Source organism: Hemitrygon akajei, chromosome 2 (assembly GCF_048418815.1).
Source record: "Hemitrygon akajei chromosome 2, sHemAka1.3, whole genome shotgun sequence".
Lineage (NCBI taxonomy): Eukaryota > Metazoa > Chordata > Chondrichthyes > Myliobatiformes > Dasyatidae > Hemitrygon > Hemitrygon akajei.
Window position 1 is genome coordinate 46,360,163 of NC_133125.1, and position 24,414 is coordinate 46,384,576.

Below are 24,414 nucleotides of genomic sequence, written 5' to 3' on the forward strand. Positions count from 1 at the left end.
AGAGGAAGAAGGTTGAAGACAGGAAAAGGGGTCATCAGCGCTGGCTGGACAGTCCTTATCAAAGAAGTCGGCACAGAGGCGGAGGCAGTGAAAGAAGAGCTCAGCATCATGGTGGGTGTAGGGTTACAAAGGTGAGACCTTTATTGAGGACAGAAAGTTATGACTCAGAGAGGTGAAGGTCAGAGGGAATAGTGAAGACCTGGCACGGATAAGAGCTAGGATTAGAGAGGGGAAGAGAATTGGTAGTGTCTGAGGAGAAGGGAGGGTTGGGGTTTTCAGGGAAGGTGGGTTGGGAGGAAGATGGAGTCTCTGAGGACCCAAGAGCTGACAGTGGGACCTGCGAGACATGGAATTGCAAAGTAGTGGTGGGAGAAGGGGAAACGGGGGCTCCAGTGGCAGCACGTGCAGACCTGGCCCAGAGGTGCTGCTGGTTTAGGTCCAGACTAGACTTTGCAAATGACACCTCCTTGCATCAAAACAAATAATATAGTATAATTTCTACAGAAAATTACTATTAATGAGCATATAAAAAGTCAGGCAACATCATTAAATACAGTTTAACTGGAAATAATCAACCTTTCCTTCAGACTTGCATCAGAAATAGAAATATGCATGAAATTTCACCCAAAACATGCACTTTAAGAAGAAACTTTCAACTTCTTATTTTACACCATTTCACATGCTGCAAAATTTATATGCAGGGGAGATGAATGAATATAAAGCAGAGAGTTATGATTCATTTTCTATATTTTATTCAAAATAATTATACACAGCTTCTACACCATGCCATTACACTTTATCACGTCAAAAATGGGAAAAAATATTAGGAAGCCTCAATGATATTCTGGTATTCATAATCTTTATTTCAACAGCTAGAAAGGCCAGAATGAAACGATATACAAGTGAAACATGTGCTCCGGGTTATAGGCCACCAATAACTTGATGTCGGTGTGGTCAGATCCATGGAGTGGAATAAGCACAGTTTAGTCTTGACAGCTGGTGCATCAAGTGATGAACAATGGCTGCACTCACTGTTATCAACAAAGAGCATACTGTCAGAGACACACGCAATACTTCTGTGGTGACAACAAAGAACCCTAAAGCAGCACAGGTCTGCCATCACCTGGCCACTGTGCAATAACCAAGTATTTCAGTTCCAGTGATTCAGGATTCAGTTATTGAGCTTTATGTTGTGGTAGGAAAACCACTTCACAACATAATGCTATCCACAGCAAAAAAAAACAAAAATTGGTTCAATGTTCAAAGCAGCATTTTTTTATACTGATGCTCAAAGCAAGTATATGTTAAAGTAGGAATTCAGTTATCCAAAAACAATGTTGTTTACTAATACCTTAAGTATGTGATGGCTAGAAATGGCATTATACAGTTTAGATCTGCCAAATTGAAAGAATTCTGGTAATAAGCAATATGGGAAAGATTAATTTTAACTCTTGCAACAAACAAGTTTAAATTAGAGTTTAAATATAGATTGTTCAATACTCTGAACAGTTGACAACACATACTTGCGCCATCACCCACTACGAAAATGAAAGGCTGAAACACAGAAGGTATTAATAGAATATTCAACAATGCCTCATAAACCAGGTCATGTAATACATTTCTCAGAGCAATCATTGTTACAAAATTAAAAATAAATGCTGCATTCTACAGATTATGGCAGCATTTATTCTTTACAACATTCAGTCATATATTTCTCGATCTTGGACTTGTTTTATTAACAAGTCACTAAGAAACCCTGTACAAAGGTTGTTCTAAGTTTTAGAATTAATTTTATAACCTAAAGGTAACTATGTCTTGCCTACTCTACGGGGAGGGAAACTGCTGTTTGCATTTTATCTTTATTCAGTCAACCTCATCTATCCCCACTTTCACCAACCTCCCTCCCCAAATTGAAATATGAATAAAGGCCAGATGTTTCTCTGTTTATTAACCTCACCAGGGGAGGGACAAAGTAGGGTCAGGTGATAAAAATATTTGTTTCTGCCTTTCAGCTATCCTGACGTTTGACTACCTGACTGACATTCCTGTCAGTTTTCTGCATGTGGTTAAAATAGTGTAATACTTTCTGCCTCATTTAACCTACAATACAGTTTCTCAGTATTTCAGATGTGACTTCCATGGAAAACCTCACACAACATAACAGGCAGAGTGGTGTATTTCCATAATTATGTGAAAAGGATGTCATAGGCATTTCGTGACTGCAAAGCCCTTCCTTACCGAACTTCATATTGGTGCACTTTGTTGTGACAGAGGCCAACAGAAGGCAATTCAAGCCTAACGAATCAAAAGGAGTCTTCCTGTCAGTGTTTTGGTTAAGAAAATTTAAATTTACACAGAAATGTGTCTGTTCTGCAAATTTGCACAGAATTCTTTAGTGCAAGAGTGGGATAATTTTGCCTGTTTGTCATAGTTTTACTCTTGATGATACAAGTGTTGGAATTACTTCACTTCTGCAGTAAAATTATTTCTGGTTGTCACTGGATGATGCTGGGATCAATATGAATTTTATTTAGAGACGCAGTGCAGAACAGACTCTCCTGGCCCTTCAAGACGTGCTGCCAGCAACCCCTGATTTTACCCTAGCCTAATCCCTGACAATTTACATACGATGACCAATTAACATACTAAACGGTACTCCTTTGGGCTGTGGGAGAAAACCAGAGTGCCTGGATGAAACCTGCACTTTCGACAGGGAGGACAAAGAAACTCCTTACAGAGGCCATTAGGATTGAACTCCAAACTCTAATGCCCTGAGCTGTAAAAGTGTTGTGCTAAACACTACGCTATCATGGCGCCCCGAAGTATGTATACCATAGACAACCTTGAGCTTCATCTTGCAGGCACTGACAAAACAAAGAAACACAACAGCATCCATGAATGAATTGTATTTTGTCATCTACAAGAAACCTTGGATTTATGTGGTGTCTTATATATCTCTTTCAAAACAATCTAAAAATACTTTGTAACCAATGATGTACTTGTGAGAAGTAGGGAAGGTGATGTGCAGCCAATTAGTGCACAGAAAGGTCAAACAGGAATAGAATGACTGTTTTTGACGGTGCACATTGAACAATAACTAATGAAAACAATGCTAGTAGTCGTTGAGATAATCTATGAGCTTTGATGTCCAAAATTGAGAGCAGAGGAAGCCCTGCTTTAACTCTTCACCTGACGGGCAACACACATGATGCAAGCAACACACACAAAATGCTGGAGGAACTCAGAAGGACAGGCAGCATATATGGAAAAGAGTAACAGTTGACGTTTTGGGCCGAGACCCTTCAGCAGGATTGGAGAAAAAAAGATGAGTAGATTTAAAAGGTGGAGGGAATGGAGGGGGAAACAAAAAGTGATCGGTGAAACCAGGAGGGGGAAGTAAAGATGCAAATCTCCCCCAGTTCCTCACAAAAGGATTGTCCAAAATTAGCCGCTGTCAACTGTACTGAATGTAAGTGAGTTTGATATAAATACTGCCACTCATTCAATGGTTACATTTTGAAAGGAAACCATTAAGCCTACTGTGCAAGAACACCAGCTTCCCCCACCTTTTCGTGGCCCTGCAAATTCTTTTGTTTTAGACACCTCTCCAGCACCCTTTTGAATGCTATAATTAAATCTATTCCTACTACGTTCCCTGGTAGTGCATTCCACACCTAAACCAGTGTAATCTTTTTCATCTGTCACTTTTGTTAATTTTTACCAACTAACTTCATTCTATCTCCATCATTTCTCAACGCCTCTGCCAATGGGAACAGTTTCTCTTTATCTATTCTGCCCATACCCTTCACAATTTGACATAGCTCTTTATCTCCTCAAATATTCCTTCATTCCAAGGGGAACAACCTTAGGTTTCACCAGTCTACCCACATAACTAAATTTCATTTGCACTGCAATCTTTTCAGTAAATCTTTTTTGAAGTCTCTCCAAATTCCTTATGTACTTTCTGAAGTGTGAGAATCAAAACCGTACATAACATTGCAATTACGTTCAAAGCAACATTTTATCAACGTTCATCAGGATACTGGGTGTTTTTTCAATTGCTTTGCCAGTTCCAATGATCTATGCAAAAAAACCCTCCAGGTCAGTCTGGATATCAGGTTTACATAGTCTCTTCTCATACTTACAATCAAAATATCAAACCTCACATTTCTCTTAAATTTCATTCCCCATTGCACCTGCCTGTCTATAATCACCTTGAAGTCTAACACCATCCTTGTCAGTTTCACTATGCCATCAAGTTTGATGTCATCAGCAAATCTAGAAATCACTTCCAAAACACCCATTATACTCATAGATATATATTACAGAAAGCAATGGCCCAATTACACATTGGGGAACTCCACTGTGTAAATTCCATTCAATCTGAGAAACAACCTTTCACCCCTATTTCTATTCCTATTGTATAGCTGCTTTTCTACCTTGCTGCTACAGCACTTTTAATTTTATGGTCTTCAATCATAATGACAGAATTCTGATGACACTTTGATGTGGCATTTTATCAAAAATCCCTGGAACTCCATTTAATACATGTCAATTGCATTTCCACAGTGGTCCACTCTTTTTACTTGCTGAAAAAATGTCTTACTACATTGGTGGTGGTTGTCCGTCGTATCTGACGATGACCTCTGGTATATCTCTTCGAGAGGCAGGCTAAAGCACGTGAGGATAGCCAGTGGGCCTCACACCCCAGTGAGACTGACGATGACAGGAAACCTGAACAGGAGGTTTTTAATTGCACTGGAGCATTCCACTCTCACGATCTCATAAATCTGGGTCCAGTGGTACGAGTAGACATCATAACTGCGGTCTTCCTTGGTTGCAGTGGATGACCATGACTTCTTCTGTGCCTCGTCATGCCCTTCGCTCTCCAAGGAACATTGCAGAACTGCCTTTTTGTCCACTAAATCTCACTTTCCTATCCACTCACTCTGCCGGAGCTGACTTCGCACACTAGGACAGGCATGTCCTTATCTCACTGGGGTGTGAGGCCCACTGGCTATCCTCATGTGCTTTAGCCTGCCTCTTGAAGAGGTATACCAAGTTGCTGGTGTCTCTGTCACATGCAAACAGCTACTTGAAGCCAGACGTGAGAGCTGAGTGTCCAGTAGGGGTTAAAGGTGAGTGAGCTGCCACAGATTAGACACAACTCCTTTCACCAGAGATGCTATACATCCCTGTATATCCCATATTTCATTAGTTCAAGTCAAGTCATTTTTATTGTCATTTTGACCATAACTGCAGGTACAGTACATAGTAAAAATGAGACGTTCTTCAGGACCATGGTGTTACATGACACAGTACAAAAACTAGACTGAACTAAGTAAAAAACAGAGAGAAAAAAAAACACACAACAACTACACTAGACTACAGACCTACTCAGGACTGCATAAAGTGCACAAAACAGTGCAGGCATTACAATAAATAATAAACAGGACAATAGGGCAGTAAGGTGTCAGTCCAGGCTCTGGGTATTGAAGAGTCTGATAGCTTGGGGGAAGAAACTGTTACATACTCTGGTCATGAGAGCCCGAATACTTCGGTGCCTTTTCCCAGACGGCAGGAGGGAGAAGAGATTGTATGAGGGGTGCGTGGGGGTCCTTCATAATACTGTTTGCTTTGACATTTACCAGTCAGGAAGTCTAGGATCCAGTTGCAGAGGGAGGTGTTCAGGCCCAGTAGGCTCAGCTTTCCAATCAGTTTCTGAGGGATGATTGTGTTGAATGCTTAACTGAAGTCTATGAACAGCATCAGAACGTATGTGTCTTTTTTGTCCAGGTGGGTTAGGGCCAGGCAATGGCGTTGTCTGTTGAGCGGTTGGGACGGTACGCAAACTGCAGGGGGTCCAGCAGGGTCTTGATATGCCTCATGACGAGCCTCTCGAAACACTTCATGATGATGGATGTGAGTGCAATGGGGCGGTAGTCATTTAGACAGGACACTGAAGACTTCTTCGTCAGGTGTGAATTGCACAGAAATTTGAAATCATTGAATTAAAGAAATGTAAACTTCATCCATACTTATGCTAATGCCATATTCCCATTCTAGGCCTGTACCATTTATGCCTTTGTTATCTATCCAAGCACCTTTTAAAAGTTATCAATTATATCAGTCCCTTCGAAGGGTCTCAGCCCGAAACGTCAACAGTGCTTCTCCCTATAGATGCTGCCTGGCCTGCTGTGTTCCACCAGCATTTTGTGTGTGTCTACACTTCATCATCTGACAGCTCATTCTAAAATGTGGGAAAACATACCTCTCAGATCTCCTTTAAATTTTTGCCCACTCACATTAAACTCATGCCTTTGAGTTCTAGACTCCACTGCCATGGGAAAAAAACTCTATCTATCCTATCTACACCCCTCATAATTTTGTAACCTTTAAATCTACCTCGAGGTCTCCTACATTTCTGTGATAATAAACCGACTACCCAATCTCTCTTTACAACTACAGGCCTTCATACCAGATAACATTAGATTAGATTAGATTCAATTTTAATGTCGTTGTGCTGAGTACAGATACAAAACCAAAGAAATGCAATTAGCATCTAACCAGAAGTGCAAAAGAATAGTGTTATTTACAAAATAACTGCGAATAAAAAGTAAATGCTACAGCATACAGATATAAAAGTACAGAGACAGTACAATATGGGTGCAATACTGCTTCATGCTGTGATGTGAGGTTCAGCAGGGTCACAGCCTCAGGGAAGAAGCTCTTCCTGGGCCTGCTGGTACGGGTGAACTCTCTCTATTGCTTCTGATTCTTCCTGTGGTGATGACCAGAAGTGACACAATACTCCAAAAGGATTGTACAGCTGCTACATGACATCCTAACTCTTATATTCAATGGCCCAGTCTGCAAAGGTAAGCATGTCAAACGTCCTCTTCACTGCACCATCACTTCCAGAAAGCCCAAGGTTCCTCTGAGCACACAGTTGCAAAGGTTTCTGCCATTTACCAAATATGTCCTACCAGAATTTCACTTGTCCAAGTGAAATTTATCTCACATTTGCCCAGATTAAATTCCATCTGCCACCACTCCACTCAACTGTCCAGTCGATCTATATTCTGCTGTATCCTCAGATAACCTTCTTTAATAATATTTTTTGTTGCCACCTACACTCTCATCCATGTTAGATAATAATAAAGGTTCCAGCACTGCTCCCTGTGTTACATAACTTTTTACAGACTTCCAGTCAGAAAAACATCCATCTGCCACTCTTCTCTGCCTTCTATCAAAATCTCAAGTATATTCATGTCCAAGGCAAACTTGAACTTTAAAAATGTTGATAATTAATAAAGGAGATATACAGATAGATTTATTATTTTAACTGGACTGGCATGCAATCTCTTAGGCAGTCCCATGGGACAGCTTTGTAAAGGTCTGAGACCAGTGAGAAATTTGCATATTCCTCCACAAGATAGACAGGAGATGCACAGGTGAGATAGGAGGAGGGAGGGTCCATGGTGAATATTTACATCTATTACATATTTCATCAGCAAGCTCCCAAATCAAGGATACTATGTTCTTAATGCTATTCTGATACTACCTAACCATTTTGGGTATTCATAGGCTAGATATTCCCCATGAGTCAGTGGATAGGTTACATGTTGTCAGAGGGTTTGACAGCATACTTTTACTACTTCTGTTCTCCTGGTGATTTCTCACCACAATAGAGTGGAATATCTGTTTCGGATGTTTGGTGGTTCTACCCAATCCACTGGATTCATCCAAGTGTAATCAACTATTAATTTCCAAGGATGCTGGTCTGGGAGAAATTGCTGAGATTGATTTGTTTTTCATGCCAACAGATTTGAAGGATGTTGTGCAGACTAAGTTTGCAGTACCTCTCTCCAGTGCCTTGGGATATAGGCTGTCCACGTCTCAGAAAAATAAGGAAAACAGAGATTACTAATGCCTAGAAGTTTTGAACCAGGTTTGAGGTCCCGACCTACAACCACCTTTTCACGAGAGGAAGAGATGAATTTCATCAATATCTTTCTTCACCGACTGGTGCTCTCTGTGATATAGAAAGTGATTCACGTTTTCTAAGCTTCCATTAACTTTCCATCAGGATAGGGGGGCAGATTGATAAACGATCTTTATTTTGTGAATGTTTATTGTAAATTCTGATCTCTTAAATGCTTCTGTGACCAAGCTAACAAAATGTAAGAGAATACTTAATGAAGTCAAATTTCTGGTAGGTTTTCCATTTTTTAAAAAATACAGTCAGTAAACATCATCTCAAATGTAAAAATTACCACGGACAATTGGAAAGCAATCTTTACTGAAATGCATAAAAAGTTTTTTTTTAAAGAATATTTTGTGCTGAAAGTCTGGTGACTTTTGGACATGTAATTTCTACTGCAATACATTGGTTTAAAAATCTGTTCTGCATCTTCTTTGTTAATATTAACTGGTAGAGTAAGCAGGTACACACTTATTCACTGGAGAGAACTTTTCCACTATGTAAATAAAAACACCGAACTACAATTGTATACATAATAGTATCTCCACTACTTCATTTGTCTTTACTTCCCAGACCACTTCTGGACAGTTTTTCCATGCCTCTGCAACCTTTCTACTTGAAAAGGATGAACATCAATAAAAGTCACTTATAAGATTTGAGAGTACAATTAGCAAAAGGGATGCAATCCCTGACATGAGAGGCCACAATGTTAACTATTGTTGGCTATCAGTGGCAGGGCAGCAATAGAAAATGCCTCCTGGCTCCCATCCTCCTTCCCTTTCTCCTATGGTTCACTCTTCTCTCCTGTCAGAGTTCTTCTCCAGCCCTTGACCTTTACACCCACCTGGCTTCACCTATCACCTTCCAGCTAGCCTCCTTTCCCTCCCCCCACCTTTCTTATTCTGGCATCTTCCCAATTCCTTCTCAGTCCTGAAGGAGGGTCTCGGGCTGAAATGTCAACTATCAATTCATTTCTATAGAGGCTGCCTGACCTGCTGAATTCCTCCAGCATTTTGTGTGTGTGTTGCTTTGGATTTCCAGCGTCTGCAGACTTTCTCGTTTTGAATCTCATGGAAATTATAACACTTACCATTTGCACAAAAAAGGCACATTTTTGATATACAAAAGAATACACTTTCTGGGGCCTAAAAAAAGTTTGAAATTTTTTTGTAGATCATGACAGTTATTCTCACTGCAGTAAAAGTACATAAGAATGCGTTTATTCTGCAACACTGACTTCCTGATGAATAAATGGCATGCCCAAGCAGAGTTGCACATCCACACCATTTACCACTGCACCGTGAACTCAAAAGAGCAACACTAATTAAACCGCCAATCATTAATGAGGATCAGGTGAAGAAATTTCAGTTACTGTGGTACATTTGTCCAAAGCTCCTGCTCAGCAACAATCAAAGTGATTATTTTGCTGCAAAATTAACTATTGAGTAATAATAAGAGGATCCAAGACAGAATAAAACTTCAAAATCTGCTATTCAATTGTGCTCATATTTTCATTTCTTACAACATGGCAGACAATTATTTAGCTTATTGAGTCTGTGGGTAATCCTTTCAATCCCAGCCCATCATTTACTACTCTATAACCCAGGCTTTCTCACAGACCCATAAAGAGAACCAAAATCAGGTTCATTATCACCAAATATTTGGGAAAATTGGCATTTTTGGCAGGACTGTGCAAGACAAGGTTGGATAAATGTTTGTATAGTAGGGGAATTAAAGGGTTATGGGGAAAAAGCAGTTAGGTGGAGATGAGTCCATGGCCAGATCAGCCATGATCTTATTTAATGGTGGAGCAGGCTTGGCGGGCCAGATGGACTACTCCAGCTCCAATTTATGTTCTTATGATATAGGAATTACTGAAAGTAACAAAATAGGCAAAAGAGAAATAGCAAGGTAGTGTTCATGGGTTCGTGGAACATTCAAGGATACTCCCCTAGATACTTCAGTTTAGCTGACTGGCACTGAACAACAAGCAAAAGCAGGCACTGAGTAGAGAGGGAACATTTTTTGAGGAAGGTTGTCTGCTCTTGGTAAAGTCTGTCGCACGATAAAGAATGGAGAATGTCGGCCAATCCCTGAGCGACACACTGGGGTAATTTCATCTCATGGAATCTGTAGCCTATTGCAAAGGTTCTGTTTTGCAAAATATATAGTTTGGTATTTTACTATTTTTGTTGACTTTGTTGATAAATAGGGTTGGTTCAACTTAAATGAAGTTATTAATTGGAGGGTGTATCAATCAGAGTGTTGGCTCATAGCCAAGTGGTTAAGGCGTTCATCTAGTGATCTGAAGGTCGCTAGTTCGAGCCTTGGCTGAGGCTGCATGTGTGTCCTTGAGCAAGGCACTTAATCACACATTGCTCTGTGATGACACCGGTGCCCAGCTGTATAGTTCCTAATGCCCTTCTCTTGGACAACATTGGTGGCGTGGAGAGGGGAGACTTGAAGCTTAGCTTGGGCAACTGCCGGTCTTCCGTAAAAAAAAACCTTACCCAGGCTTGCACCCTGGACACCTTCCAAGGCGCAAATCCATGGTCTATCGAGACTAACGGAGGCTTACACACACATCAGTCAGGGGGAGTTTTTTGGAGAATGCCCATTGGCTGTTTGATAAATAACCACTTATCCTTTAAAAAAAAATACAGATGGAGGCCATTCTGCCCTATAGACCCAAGCAGACTTCCAAGGAGCAATTCCATTTGCTCCATTCTCCTGTCATTATTCTTCTATATCCCTGAATGTTATCTTTTTCTCACACATACTCATAACTTGCATTAACATCTTTGGGATGTAGGAGAATACTGGAACATGTTAAGGAAGCCAATGTGATCATGGAGAGAATGTGCAAATTCACACTTAAAGCACACAAGGTCAGGACTAAACTTGCATCCTTGGAGCAGTGAAGTAGAAACAATAATTGCTCCATCACAATGCTACACTGAACACCAGTTCACCTCTCAATGTGACAAAGTATTATGCCCCTTTAAAAACCTACTCCTGAGAGTGCAGGCACTACACCTACTGTTCTCTATAACTGAACACACAAACTGAGTAAGGCAACTACTGCCACCAAGTGGGTTGTTTAATATATTGCAGACATTATTTGAACTGAAAGAACATTTGGGAATAGACAGAATTTTCAGGTCAATGACTTAATTTTGAAATGATCTGATGAAACTCATTGAAACAAAATATTAATCTCTCTCCACAGATGCTCTTTTCTCATTGATACCCTCTGACCTGCTGAATATTTCCTACAATTTCTATTTTTTTCAGATTTTCAGCATATGAATCGTCGGAGTTGCATGTTATTTGATGTCACTGGCTAGCTCCTTCACCAATTTCTCAAATCCCTATCCCGTTGTCTTATTGGATTCAAAAGAAGTGTGAACATTTGTCTCCTCTTCCTTCATTTCTAGAAGATATTTTCACCAATTTGATGCCTTTCAGCTTGATACTAAATGTTCACATTACAATTCTGAACTCTTAGCTGCAACTGCAGGAAAAGATATTTATTCCTTTCCTCACAGAATTTCCCAACACTTTAACATTTCTACTCTTCTGGAAACCTGTAGGGCTATGAGTCACATCTGTTTGATTGAAGCTATGACACGTTATCTAGATGGGAAGATTTTGCCAGAAGTTACAGAGCAAATATTTCAGAAGTAGCATAAGGCATGACTAAAAATTCCACCAATAGGGCTACATCTTGAAAAAATTATATTCTTGGCAAATTAATCCAATAACCATGAGAAAACTTTATGTTCATATCTTTAAAAATAAATGATATTTAAACATAAAAACGCACCATTCCTTGGAAATAGTCCTTACTGCAGTTCAGAAAACTTCGTGTATGCTTAATTGAGTGACTATTTTATGAATACTTTTTCTTTGGAAAAATTGCCCAGATCTCTTTCATATTATATTCATTGTCATTAAAATCCTTAATTTATGAGCAGAATTTTGAAGTCAAATCTAACGTAAGCTAGAATTCCTTCTTGAGGTTTATTTGCATAAGGGAGCAATATCTCCTTAGCTGATAGAAGACAATGTGCAGAATATAATTATGTGTACTCAATTTTCAGTTTACATTTTTAAATTGCAATTAATCCTGACAGCACTTAAGATATATAGACATTACAGGTCCTTTCTATTTCATTAATGGTTGTTAATGTTCTCAATGTGATAATTATGTAAAATAATTCACTGTTATGAATGATCAGTTAACATTGCTATTGAGAAAATTAGGTTTTCTATTAAATATTAAACCATTTCAATGATTGTTAGTTCAGTTGATTAATATTATATTTATGCATCATTCTAATTGATAGCCATCTAACTTGTTGCACATGTGGATTTATTTTTAAGGATTATGGAATGAATTAGAACTGTCAGGTTATCAATCATCCAGGTTATTTTGAAACATTTTGGGTTAGAGATACACTTCCTGCCTCTGACTGAGAAACCCACGGACTAAACTGACCGTGTCATGAGGTTGATGTAACTGTGATCTTATCTTTTTTAGTGTTCAAGCAGAAATAATTATGGTAATACCGTAAATGCAAACAAGTAGTTATTCTACAAATAAAACCATAACTATATCTTTTATACAGTCATGTAAAATGGCGTGCTGTTGGTTTTAAGGTAAATGATCACAAGCAATGTCATAATTTTCTGTGCATTTTGTCATAGGTATAATGATAACAAACAGAACTATTAATATGGAATATAATGAAATAAAGAGGAAGATGGGAAATCTTTAAAGATCAGGGATGGGTTTTTCAGCAATGTGTAACTTGTGAGCTCAAAGTAACAGGAATTTATAAACTATTGAGAATTTAACTAGTATAAGCTATAAACCTACATAAACAGACAGCCTTTATAAGGTTTGAAGTTCATCTCAGGATCAAGTTTGACACCAAGATTGCTGACTGTGGTTCCACCATCAATGCATGACTTTCTTATTTATGTTCCTCTGTAAATATTTGTTTGATAGGTAATGATGTGAAATGAAAGTGATTTTCATCAATAAATTGATTTTCCATGATTTAACATAAAGCTAAAAATGTCACGAATGTGTCAAAGCTCATCTTACTTTAGGTCATTTAGGTAAGAAACAAATATAAGTTGTAGCATAAACTAGGAGCAAAAGCAGAATATAAACAGCCAGAATGTTAAACCAAAGTTGCTTACTGGTATTATCTGTGAACAGGACAGAACTTATTGCTGCAGAATTTACTTTGTTTTCCTAAAATACTTACATAGGAACTCGGAGGAGCAGTGGACTTTCCATTTCTCTCCATGATACTGCATGACCCAGAGTTTCTCCAGCAGTTTGTTTTTCTGATTTAAATAGGTTAAATCTCATTGGAGTTTAGAATACAAGAGACAGTCTTACTGAAATATGTAAGATTTGCCTTTACATGTACTTTCTCCTTCATTTGTCCTCCCAAGGTGCAATGCCTCATGCTTGGATTAAACTCCATCTACCATTTCTCTGCCATATCTGTAAATGATCTATATTTCACTGTCAACAACTCCATCAATCTTGGTGTCATCCACAAACTTGCAAATCCACCCATCTACATTTTCATTCAATCATTGATATACTGTACAATATATAACAAACAACAGAGGTCACAGCACTGATCCTTGTAGAACACTGTTGCTTCAGCCATAGAAATGGCCTTCCACCCTTACATTTGTCTTTTATGAGCAAGCCAGTTTGAAACCCAAACTTTCATTTCACCCAAGATCTGTGCAACTTTTTCTTCTGAATTAAATTACCATGAAGGAACTTATCAAATGTCTTACTGAAGTCCATGTGACTAACATTCACTACCTTAGCCACATCAAGTGCTTTTGTAACCTCCTCAAAAAACTATCAAGTTTATAAGGCATAACTTGCCTTACACAAAGCCATGTTAACTGCCCCTAAGCAGACCATGCCTTTCTAAGACAGGGTTGAGGAGGAATTTCTCCTCGGTGAGTCTTTCGAACTTCTTGCCAGAGAAAACTATGAGGTCCAGGTGCATATGAATATTTAAGACTGAAATAGGTTCCTAATCAGCAAGGAATCAATAAACATGAAGAAAGCATAGGGAAATGGATGAGGAATGTCAGATGAGTTTGCAAGTCATTACTTCCTAAAAGGTGAAAACTAATATCAGAAATGGCTGTGTTGCTTCACTCTTGGATGAGCTGAATGCCTTTTATGGATGTTTTGATTGGGAGAATAAAACTATACTGGTTTGAATCCCTGCAGCCTCTGACGATTTCAAAATTATCTGTCTCAGAGGCTGATGTATGAACATTTTTCAAGAGAGTAAAACCTCACAAGGCATCAGGTTCCAATGGTGTACTGGTAGAGCACTGAAAATCTATGCCAACCAACTGGCTAGGGTGTTTAAGGATTTCTTCAATCTCTCACTGATGCAGTCAGTGCTTAAAAGGGGAATCAATCATACTGCTGTCCAAGTGGCGTAGGTTGAGCTGCCCCAACGATTATTACCCAGTAGGACTCATACCTACTATGATGGAGTATTTTGAGAGGTTGGTCATGGCTAGAATTAACTCCTGCCTGAGTAAGAAACTGGACCTGCTGCAATTTGCCTACTGCCAGAAGAGGTCTGCGGTGGATGCAATCTCATTGGCTCTCCACTCAGCTTTGGACCACCTGGACAACAGCAGTACATGTATCAAGCTGCTGTTTATTGATTACAGCTCAGCTCATAGTAATCAATAAGCTTCAAAACCTGGGCCTCAGTACTTTATTTTCAACTGAATCCTTGACTTACTTACTAGGAGACCAGTCAGTATGTATAGGAAATAAGATCTCCTCCTCGCTGATAATCAACACTGGTGCACCTCAAGGATGCGTACCTAGCCGACTGCTCTACTCTCTCTGAACCCACATCTGTGTGGCTAGGCACCTAGAAATTTGTTGATGACATTATTGTTAGCAGAATCTCAGATGGTGACGAGGAGGTGTACAGGAGAGAAGTAGATCAAGTGGTTGAGTAGTATTACAACAACCACCTTGCAATCAGCATCAGCAAAACTGAAGAATTGATTGTGAACTTCAGGAAGGGGAAGTCGAGGGAACACACACCAGCCCTCATTGAGGGATCAGCAGTGGAAAAGACGAGTAGCTTCAAGTTCCTGGGTATCATCATCTCTGGGAATCTATCCAACACATTGATGCAATTATGAAGAAGACTAGCGGCAATATTTCTTACGGAGTTTGAGGTGATTTGGTACATCACCAAAGATTCTCACAAACCTCTACAGGTGCCTCACTGCCTAATACGGAGGCGCAAATGCACAGTATCATAAAAAGCTGCAGAGGATTATAACTTCAGCCAGCACAATCATAGGCACTAGCTCTCCATCATCGAGGATACCTTCAAAAGGCACTGCCTCCATCATTAAGAACCCTCACATCCAAGACATGCCTTCTTTTCATTGGTACCATCAGGGAAGAGGTACAGGGGCCTGAAGACACACACTTAATGTTTTAGAAACAGCTTCTTTCCTCTCTGCCATCAGATTTCTGAATGGTCCGTGAACATTACCTCAGTATTTTGTTCTCTTTTTGCACTATTTATTTTTAAAATACTCCTTATTGTAACATAGTATTTTTTTATGTATTGGACTCCACTGCTACTGCAAAACAACAAATTTCTCAACATATGTCGGGAATAATAAACCTGATTCTGAATGGCAAAACAGGCTCAAAGGGTTAAGTGACTCATTCCTGTCTTGACATTTTATGGCTTTAATATGAAAAAGATGCACATTTGATAAGGGTTCAAAATGTGTGATAATCTGATACAAACCCACGAATTGTTTGATTGTCAGACACCACCTCATTGAATTGCCAGTACTCCTGAGCACAATTCTGCTGCATAATGGAGTCATGGAGAGGTAGTGCAGTGAAACTGGGTCTTTAGCTTACAGAGTCTGCACTGACATTTGTACTAATCCTAAACTAATTCCATAGTTATTCTTCCAATCTTGGCACTCTTCTTTCCCTAGATTCTACTACTCACTACACACCACGGGTTACTAACAATGGCCAAATAATTAACCGATCAAGGTGTGTTTGGGATGTCACAGAGAAGATGTGCAAACTCTACAAAAACTGCACTGTGGCTGGGACTGATCCTAGGTTTCAGGTGCAATGATGAGCAGCTCGACCTCTCTTCCACCATGCTGTCTGTGTGTTGGATACATCCTCTTGCCAATCAGCATCAAACTGGGAAGGAGCAGGGGCTGCTCATGAACCGATGAAACTCGTTGGAGCAGGTAGATACACAGACCCCAACCACACTTGTTGTCTGCATCTGACCCTCCTCTGTACATGAATAACCAATGGTGGTTCTTTACTAGTGACCTACAGTCAGCAATATAATGCAAACTTATCATTTAACAAAATAAATTATATTATGAAATGCTAAGTACTCAATGCAGATAGTGGATCACCTTTAAAACAAAGATATAGCATAAACCTCATGTTTCCTGGATAAGTTATATAAAATGCGATGGATCACTCAGTATGGTGCTGGACTGTGATGATGCAGTCATGAGTCAACTTGATTTCAATATTCAAGTGCTTAATTTGAAATATGAAATACTTAAAAGTGCGTAAGTTTATTTTGAAAGGTACAATATCTCACCAATGACATGGGTTGGGAACTTACCAGAGCAAAAGAAAACAACATTGCTGATGAATTAACTTCAGATGCTGGAAACAGTGGATTAGACAGGATTAACATTTTTGGTTAAGAACGATTCACTGGAAAGAATAAAGGTTCTTTAATCTGAAGTTTAAATCTTTCTCCACAGATTCTTGCTGGGCTGCTGATTACTTCCAACATTTTTGATTTTTATTTCCCTTTCGCCTTTCAGATTCTAAGGAGTTAATTTGCATTAGAAATATTATATACTTGTTGGTCATATGGGTTCATTGTACAGTAGCTGCAGTGCTAAAAATGATGCACATGATGACAATGGTAATGTACACTCAGTGGCCACTTTATTAGATACTCCTGTACTTAATGAAGTATCACTGAGTGTGTGTTCATGGTCATCTGCTGGTGTAGCCCATCCACTTCAAGGATACATACAGAGATGCTCTTCTACACACCACTGTTGAAACCTGTGGTTATTTGAGTTACTGTCACCTCTCTGTCAGTTTGAAACAGTATCACCATTCTCCTCTGTCTTCTCTCATTATCAAGGCATTTTCACCACAGAACTACCACTCATTGGATGTTTTTTTGTTTTTCACACCATTCCATGTTTACGCTAGAGACTGTTGTGTGTGGAAGTCTCAGGAGATCAGTAATTTCTGAGATATTCAAACCATCTTGTCTGAGGTCAATAAGGAGTATTTATGAGCAGGTATACTGCTGTACCTAATAAAGTGTCCATTGAATATAATCTATTATTGTTTTTTTCCTTCTTCTAACAAGTAAACATCATGGAGCAAATGGTACTCCTATGCAGGTCAACGCTTCTGAGGTGAATTAGCTTGCAATCTCTAGGAGGAAATTGTCTGTTTAAGCTGTTCTTTAATTTTATAATCACTTAGATATAAATCCTCAAAGGATGCCAAGTTTGACTGTTGTCTTAAAGGAAAATAACAAAAATCATCAGATGATGAAAACCTAAAATAAAAATGAAAATGCTGGAAATATTTAACCGGTCAAGCTACATTAATGGGAAGAAATATACAGTTAATGTTTCAGTAAGCGAAGGTAAAATTAGTGTCAAAGTTATTTGTGTCAAATAAGCGTCCAGCCAATGAATAGTGAAGTTAGCACCAGTGCAAATTTTAAGTATATTTGGGATTATTTCAATAGGTGTGTATGAGACCCATATATCTGACACAATTGAAATTTTAGACCAGAATGTAATCAACATATTACAATTTTGCACTATGCATTCCCAGCAGGTTAGGCATCACCAATGACTCACAAAATGTCAATGTTTTGCACAGAAAGATCACAGGCCTGAAATGTTAACTGTCTCTCTATTCTGCCTGATCTGTTGAATGCAAAGAGCATTTTCAGTTTTGTTAAAGCATATAGTACATGCATTTCTGGTTTTAGGTGTACTTAGAGAAGAACACTGTCATGAAGGTTTCTTGGGCTACTCATGAACATCTTCACTTCACTCAATAATTCCTGAGACATCAGTGTTATGAATACCAGTGACACACTTATCTTGATCTTCAGCAGAAACTGAGCTACTCGTCTCACATAAGCTATCAAAAGTCAGAAGGGATTAGTCAGCGAAGAAGCTAAAAAGAAATATTCACAAATGGGTCTTTCTATGAAGCTCCCTGCATATGCAGAAATTAGATAAAAAGGAATTTAGGGTTAAAAAAGAGATTACTCACAAAAAGGCAATATCATCCATGGCTTAAAATGGAGTTATGACAGAATTATGAGACATACGTGTATGTAGGAAAACAGCATTGCAATGAGCCTCTATAGGCACAGGTAATTGTAAGATAAACTATGAAGCAACAAGCAATCTGCTCAGCAGGTTGAGAACTATTTGTGGGAGGGAAGGAATTGTCACTGTTTTGGGTCAAAACTCTGCATCAGGTACAGAGTGTTCCTTTTCCCAAATAAATAAGGAATGTGGCCAATTACCGTAGATGCCGGATTATAAGCCGCTACTTTTTTCCCACGCTTTGAACAGCTTTGAACACTGCGGCCTTTACTACGGTGCGGCTAATGCATGATTTTTTTTCATGCCGCCAAAAACATTTTGCCTCGTAACAGTAGACCAATAAAATTGATGAGTAGTTCACAGAGGTCCAATGAAATTGTACGATAAATCAAGCGCACTTTCACAATTAAATTATTGTAAATCAGTCATTTGTACTCACCCTCATCAACATGGAAAACACTCGAAGAAAAGCACTGTGCTGCCTTTATGGCAGTTATTTAGTTTATAATATTTTCGCTTAGTAATTCATTTGTTAGTATTTTCTAGTTAAAGTTAGAAGTGTTTTAAATATATTTGTTTTCTGTACTACATCCCGGGATACTATGACGTCACATCCGGTTTCGCCGCGTCTTGTGGGAAATACCGGTTTGCGATAAACGGGAAGGTGGGGGCGAGCGGCATTAGACCCGCGCGAGAACGCTGCTTTTAAGTTAAAGGCGATCAATAACTTTTCCTGGTAGGCTGCAGTATATATTTTTTTACCAGTCGTTAGGAGATATTGGAATGTTGTTCGTGCACTGTTCAGTAAAAAAGTATACGCAACGTAATTTGTGTGTTACCGATACGTATGTATATTTAAAAGTAGCTGTGTTACAGGCACGGTTCGAAAAAAAGCATTTGCAATATGTATTTGTTTATGTTACCATATGGATTTAATTAAAAGTTAAAAAATCCTCACGTGTAATATCTTTCTGTGTAAATATCTCATATTACAACGTGGGACACCTGCGGCCTAAAATCCGGTGCGGCTTGTACAAGTACAAAATTGATTTTCTTTCTAATATTAGAGCTTGCGGCTTTTAATCGGGTGCGCTCTGTAGTGCGAAATCTACAGTAAATGCCTTGGTAATAATGGTGGAATAACCTGTCAATTTGTGAAGCTGTAAGCTTTTGGTTATACTTTATTGAAATTTTCCTATCTGGCTTGATCTGCAATATAATTATCATGTGGTGGGTTCTCCTCCACGATACGTGACCGGCCTGTGACTAAATCACCTGCATTTAGGAGTGACAGGCAATTTGCCACTGCCCAAAATAAAAAAAAGGGCACTGCTGTAGAAGACAAATGCCTGTCACAGCTTAAAGAACAAAACAGTCCAAGGCTGTAACGCCAATGGACCTGAGGGCTGTTAGGGTTAATGTTAGGGTTAATTCGAGACTGCCATTACAGGTCAGGAGTGGCTCACGTAATGAGAGGGAGGGGGGAGCGAAACTGGGGACCCCGCTACATCGAAACTACTAGTGTCACACGATTCAGTAAACAAAAGAAACAGGTAACTCGTGAGCATATGGCTGCAGGCCAATAAGATGGACACAAGTGCCCGATATTACCTAATATGTAGCGGGGGGTTGTGCTGGGGGGAAAAAGGGATATAAATAAGAGCAGATTGTAAGGGGAGGTCGGAACGCGCCTTCTCCAGCGACTCCGTCGATTCGCTGTACCAGTTACGAATTCTGCGATAAACCTAAGTTTTGTAATATTCCGGTGTTGGTTGTCTCTCTTCCTAAACGAACACAGGGCAGAATTTCAAGCCCAATAGGGCCTAAGACCTGTAGGGCTTGTATAATAGCCTCACAAGCACCTCACAGGCATATTGATTCAGGATGAAAAATGAAGGTCTTTGATGCATGATAAGAGAACATATTGAATTGATTTCACAATGAATGCAGACAAGGATGTTTTCATTGAATGTTTTCATTGTATACATCATGAAAAATATATTTTTGAAATTAACAAAATCAAAGTAGTTTTGGAAAAGTAATATTTTTTCTAAGAAACAAACACAAAATAGTGGAGAAACTCAGCATCCATGGATAGGAGAGGAGCGTGGACCATAGGAGAAAGGGAAGAAAGAGGGAACCAAGGGGGAGATGATAAGAAGGTGAGAAGAGGTAAGATGCCAGAATGGGGAATAGAAGAAGTGGGGAGGAGAGGGAATTTTTTTTATACCAGAAGGAGAAACCAATAATCATAATATTGGGCTGGAGGCTACCCAGATGGAATACAAGGGGTTGCTCCTCCATCCTGAAGATGGTCTCATCGTGGCACAAGTGGAGGCCATGGACCGACATGTCAGATTGGGAATGGGAAACAAAATGTTTTGCCACTGGGAAGTTGGTGTCTGCTACCCTCAGCCTGCTGCCCCAGCACACAACAGCAAACATGATAGCAGAGGCTGTGGTGGCCAGTGCTATCATTGCTGTTGTGTGCTGGGGCAGCAGACACCAACAGAATCAACAAACTCATTCGGAAGGCCAGTGATGTTGTTGGGGTGGAACTGGACTCTCTGACGGTGGTGTCTGAAAAGAGGATGCTGTCCAAGTTGCATGCCATCTTGGACAATGACTCCCATCCACTCCATAATGTACTGGTTAGGCACAGGAGTACATTCAGCCAGAGACTCATTCCACCGAGATGCAACACTGAGGGTCATATGAAGTCATTCCTTCCTGTGGCCATCAAAGTTTACAACTCCTCCCTTGGAGTGTCAGACACCCTGAGCCAATAGGCTGGTCCTGGACTTATTTCCACTTGGCATGATTAACTTATTATTATTTAATTATTTATGGTTTTATATTGCTATATTTCTTCACTATTCTTGGTTGGTGTGGCTGTAACAAAACCCAATTTCCCTCGGGATCAATAAAATATGTCTGTCTGTCTGTCTGTTCTGCTTTTGGTGGATGGAGCAGAGGTGAACAGGCAATGAATAAACTAAAATCAAGTTTACGCGATTACAACCAATTTTGCACACACTTCTGAAAGAATTCATGTCAGTCATTTATATGGTATGGTCAATTTTCTTGTAATAGTGCTCTTTCTCTGCTTTTCAGCTAGTCCAATCCACAATCATTAATAACAACTTAACGCCCAAATCTCACCTCTAGTAAGATGATCAAATATGCATAAAGAAACAGCTTTTTATATTGCATAAGTATCTAGAGCAGTATCATTTATGGAGCCATTACTCCTACAGTCACAGGCTGAGTGCTACGTAATTCATTGCAAAATAGTCAGGTAAACTGATCCAAGCAAGGACCTACGTCATTGTACTGCCCGGTGGTTTCAGTAGGTACTTTTCAGAGTTAGGGACCAGAAAATGCCAGAAGAAATTGCTAATAAAGAAACAGATCAATTTCATTAGATGAAAAATGATAATACAGGAGGCACAGAAATCCTTGTCTACCCTACTTACACTGACAGCTTTCTCCCATCAAGAGTATACATTTATTCTTTGGCAATGCTCTCCAATAGCTGGAATAGTGCTGCTTCTATTATGGTTTCACTTTTTAAGAATTGTTCCTAAGGTTTGAGCTGTGAAGATAAATGCCAGTAATTCAAGACATTTAGCTGGAAATGCCACTGTTCCTGAAACAGAGGAGTGTTATGTAAGGATTGCTGCATCATTTATCAGCAATGTCTAAGGCTTCCCATGCATCTCAGTCAACTTCATCTATACACCTAAGAAATATGCACTGAAGCAATCACCAACCACTCCACTGCAAGGAGGTAAATATTGAAGAGCACATCAGACTTAGCTACTTTTGCATACCTACTAGTCACCAGCTGCAGATCAAAGTTTGGCAAAGTTCTGACGAAAGTTTGATCTTCCTTCTTGGTCAAAAATCTGAAATAGGATAAAAATAGGTGTGAATCAGACAATTTGTGTCCTGACATGCAAATACTACCTAGCAAAACAAAGGGTTAACATTGCTAGGACTGAAGTAGTGAAAACTTAAGGGTCAAAACTTTTGAAAACTCTGTAATTATAAATGATCAAAAATGTTAATTAATACAAATTTCACTTTGCTTTACTTTGTTATGACTAAGCATTTATTTTAGACATCTTTCAGAAATTAACTGAAGTATACACGTTAATTTTAGTATCACATATAAGGCAATTCATGGAGGAACTGTTTTATTTTTTGCATAATTTCTATTCCAAATGCAATTTACTTTTCCGGGCTACAAGTCCTCAGGCACTTGATATTCTGTTGTCCAAATTTCTAAAGAAGATACCAAAAAAAAGAGGTTGGATCAGGCAAGACTGAACTTTATTCAAAAGTTTGGTCTTCCTGTTCGTTTTCTTTGGAAAGAATCTAAGGTCCACTTTAATAAAGATTGCTAAAAGTACAAAGAGGTTTGATAGGCTTAATGATGATAAGAAATTTCCACTGCTGGGGAAAAAACAAATTAGCTCCAAAAAATACAATTTAGTCATTAATAAGTTCAACAAATAATTCAAGAGAAATTCCTTTAGTCAATAATTAGAATGTGGAACATGGTACCAAAATATAATAAAAATTTAAGTGTTGGAAATATTCAACAGGCTAAGGCATATCACTGCAGAGAAACAAGATTAACATTTCAGGCCAATCTTTTCTCATGGGAATTTACCAGAAATGACAAAAATGATTTTCTTTCCAAAGCCTTGTCTTTTGAGTATTTCCAGCATTATTTCAGTCTTCTAGCATCCACAGGCAGCAGAAGAATCAAGATGAGATTACGCAGTAGTAGTCAGAGGGAATGCGATTTATGACCTTCCTTCAGACAACTTCAGTATTTATAAAAGAAGATATCTAGACAGTTGTTGTTGAGATGAGCATAGATTTGGAGCACAAAGAGAATCAAAAACTTCAGGATAGCAAAACTGACAATATCGAAGTTAGTTAAGCTAACCAAAGCTGAAAAGATCCTAGTTCATTTTTGCCTCCTTGTTAGCAGCTGTACAGCTGGACCACAGTCATTTGAAGAATCAAAAGCTGCTCTACCACTTTATCTTGGTATGACAACAGATGAATCTGAGAAATTATATTCCTATTAATCCCAAGCAAACTCATGGAAGTAGCTATCAATAGTTCTATAAGGTGGCACGTTCATGAAGAAACTGACTAGCAATGTTCAGTCCAGGTTCCATCAGCATCATTTGTATCTCATCTCTTGAACGTGTCGATTGAAATATGAATACAAAATAATGAATGGTAGTGAGGGGATGTGAATAGTTATTCTCAACATGAAGGCAGCATTCAATCAGCAAAACAGGAGCCAGCAATGGTTAGTGGGAAAGAGGTTAATGGACAGAATCAGGCAAAATAAGAATTTATCAGCGATCAATTACCTAAATTCCAGTTATCTAAAACCAGAGATCTCACCATCTTCTACTACTTCAGTAACAATTATGTCAAAAGGTTTAAAAAAATCAGATACTTCTATCATCCATGGCTTTAAATAACGGACAGGACATCCAAGACTACAATGTGAACTAGATTGCATCAAGACTTAGACTGAATAGTGTCTGTTTTACATAAGTCCAAGATGACCACCTCTAACACAAAACAAAACCATTTTTCAGAACTGTCAAACACCTAACACCAGTCTTCTCCACCATCAACAAGCTGCTGCCCAACAGTCACTATTGGCAAGAAAGAACGTATTAAATATTAACATTCAGAAAGTCAGGATGTCCCATATTGCCTCAGCAACCCTTCACTACCTTACTACTAGTAACAAGTTCCTACCACGAGGATGAGGGAATAGAGTTAAGATGGTGCCATTAGGGGGTGACTGTTTGCTTGCCGCTCGAATGGGAGTAATCTTTTCACTTAAGACTACTAAGCTGAAACACACAGCCATAGCTATGGGTACTTCAGCAAACAGCACCACTTTA

At 39.1% G+C, this 24,414-nt stretch overlaps 1 protein-coding gene across 2 annotated transcripts in view; it reads right to left on the minus strand.

Annotated features, from left to right (window-relative positions):
- Positions 1 to 24,414, minus strand: part of LOC140741550 (guanine nucleotide-binding protein G(I)/G(S)/G(O) subunit gamma-7-like) — a 256,838-nt gene that overhangs the window by 184,730 nt on the left and 47,694 nt on the right. For both annotated transcript variants that reach the window (XM_073071860.1, XM_073071853.1), the window contains exon 2: positions 22,300 to 22,374. The gene's annotated coding sequence lies outside the window, so the exon portion shown is untranslated. The remainder of the gene's footprint in view (positions 1 to 22,299; positions 22,375 to 24,414) is intronic.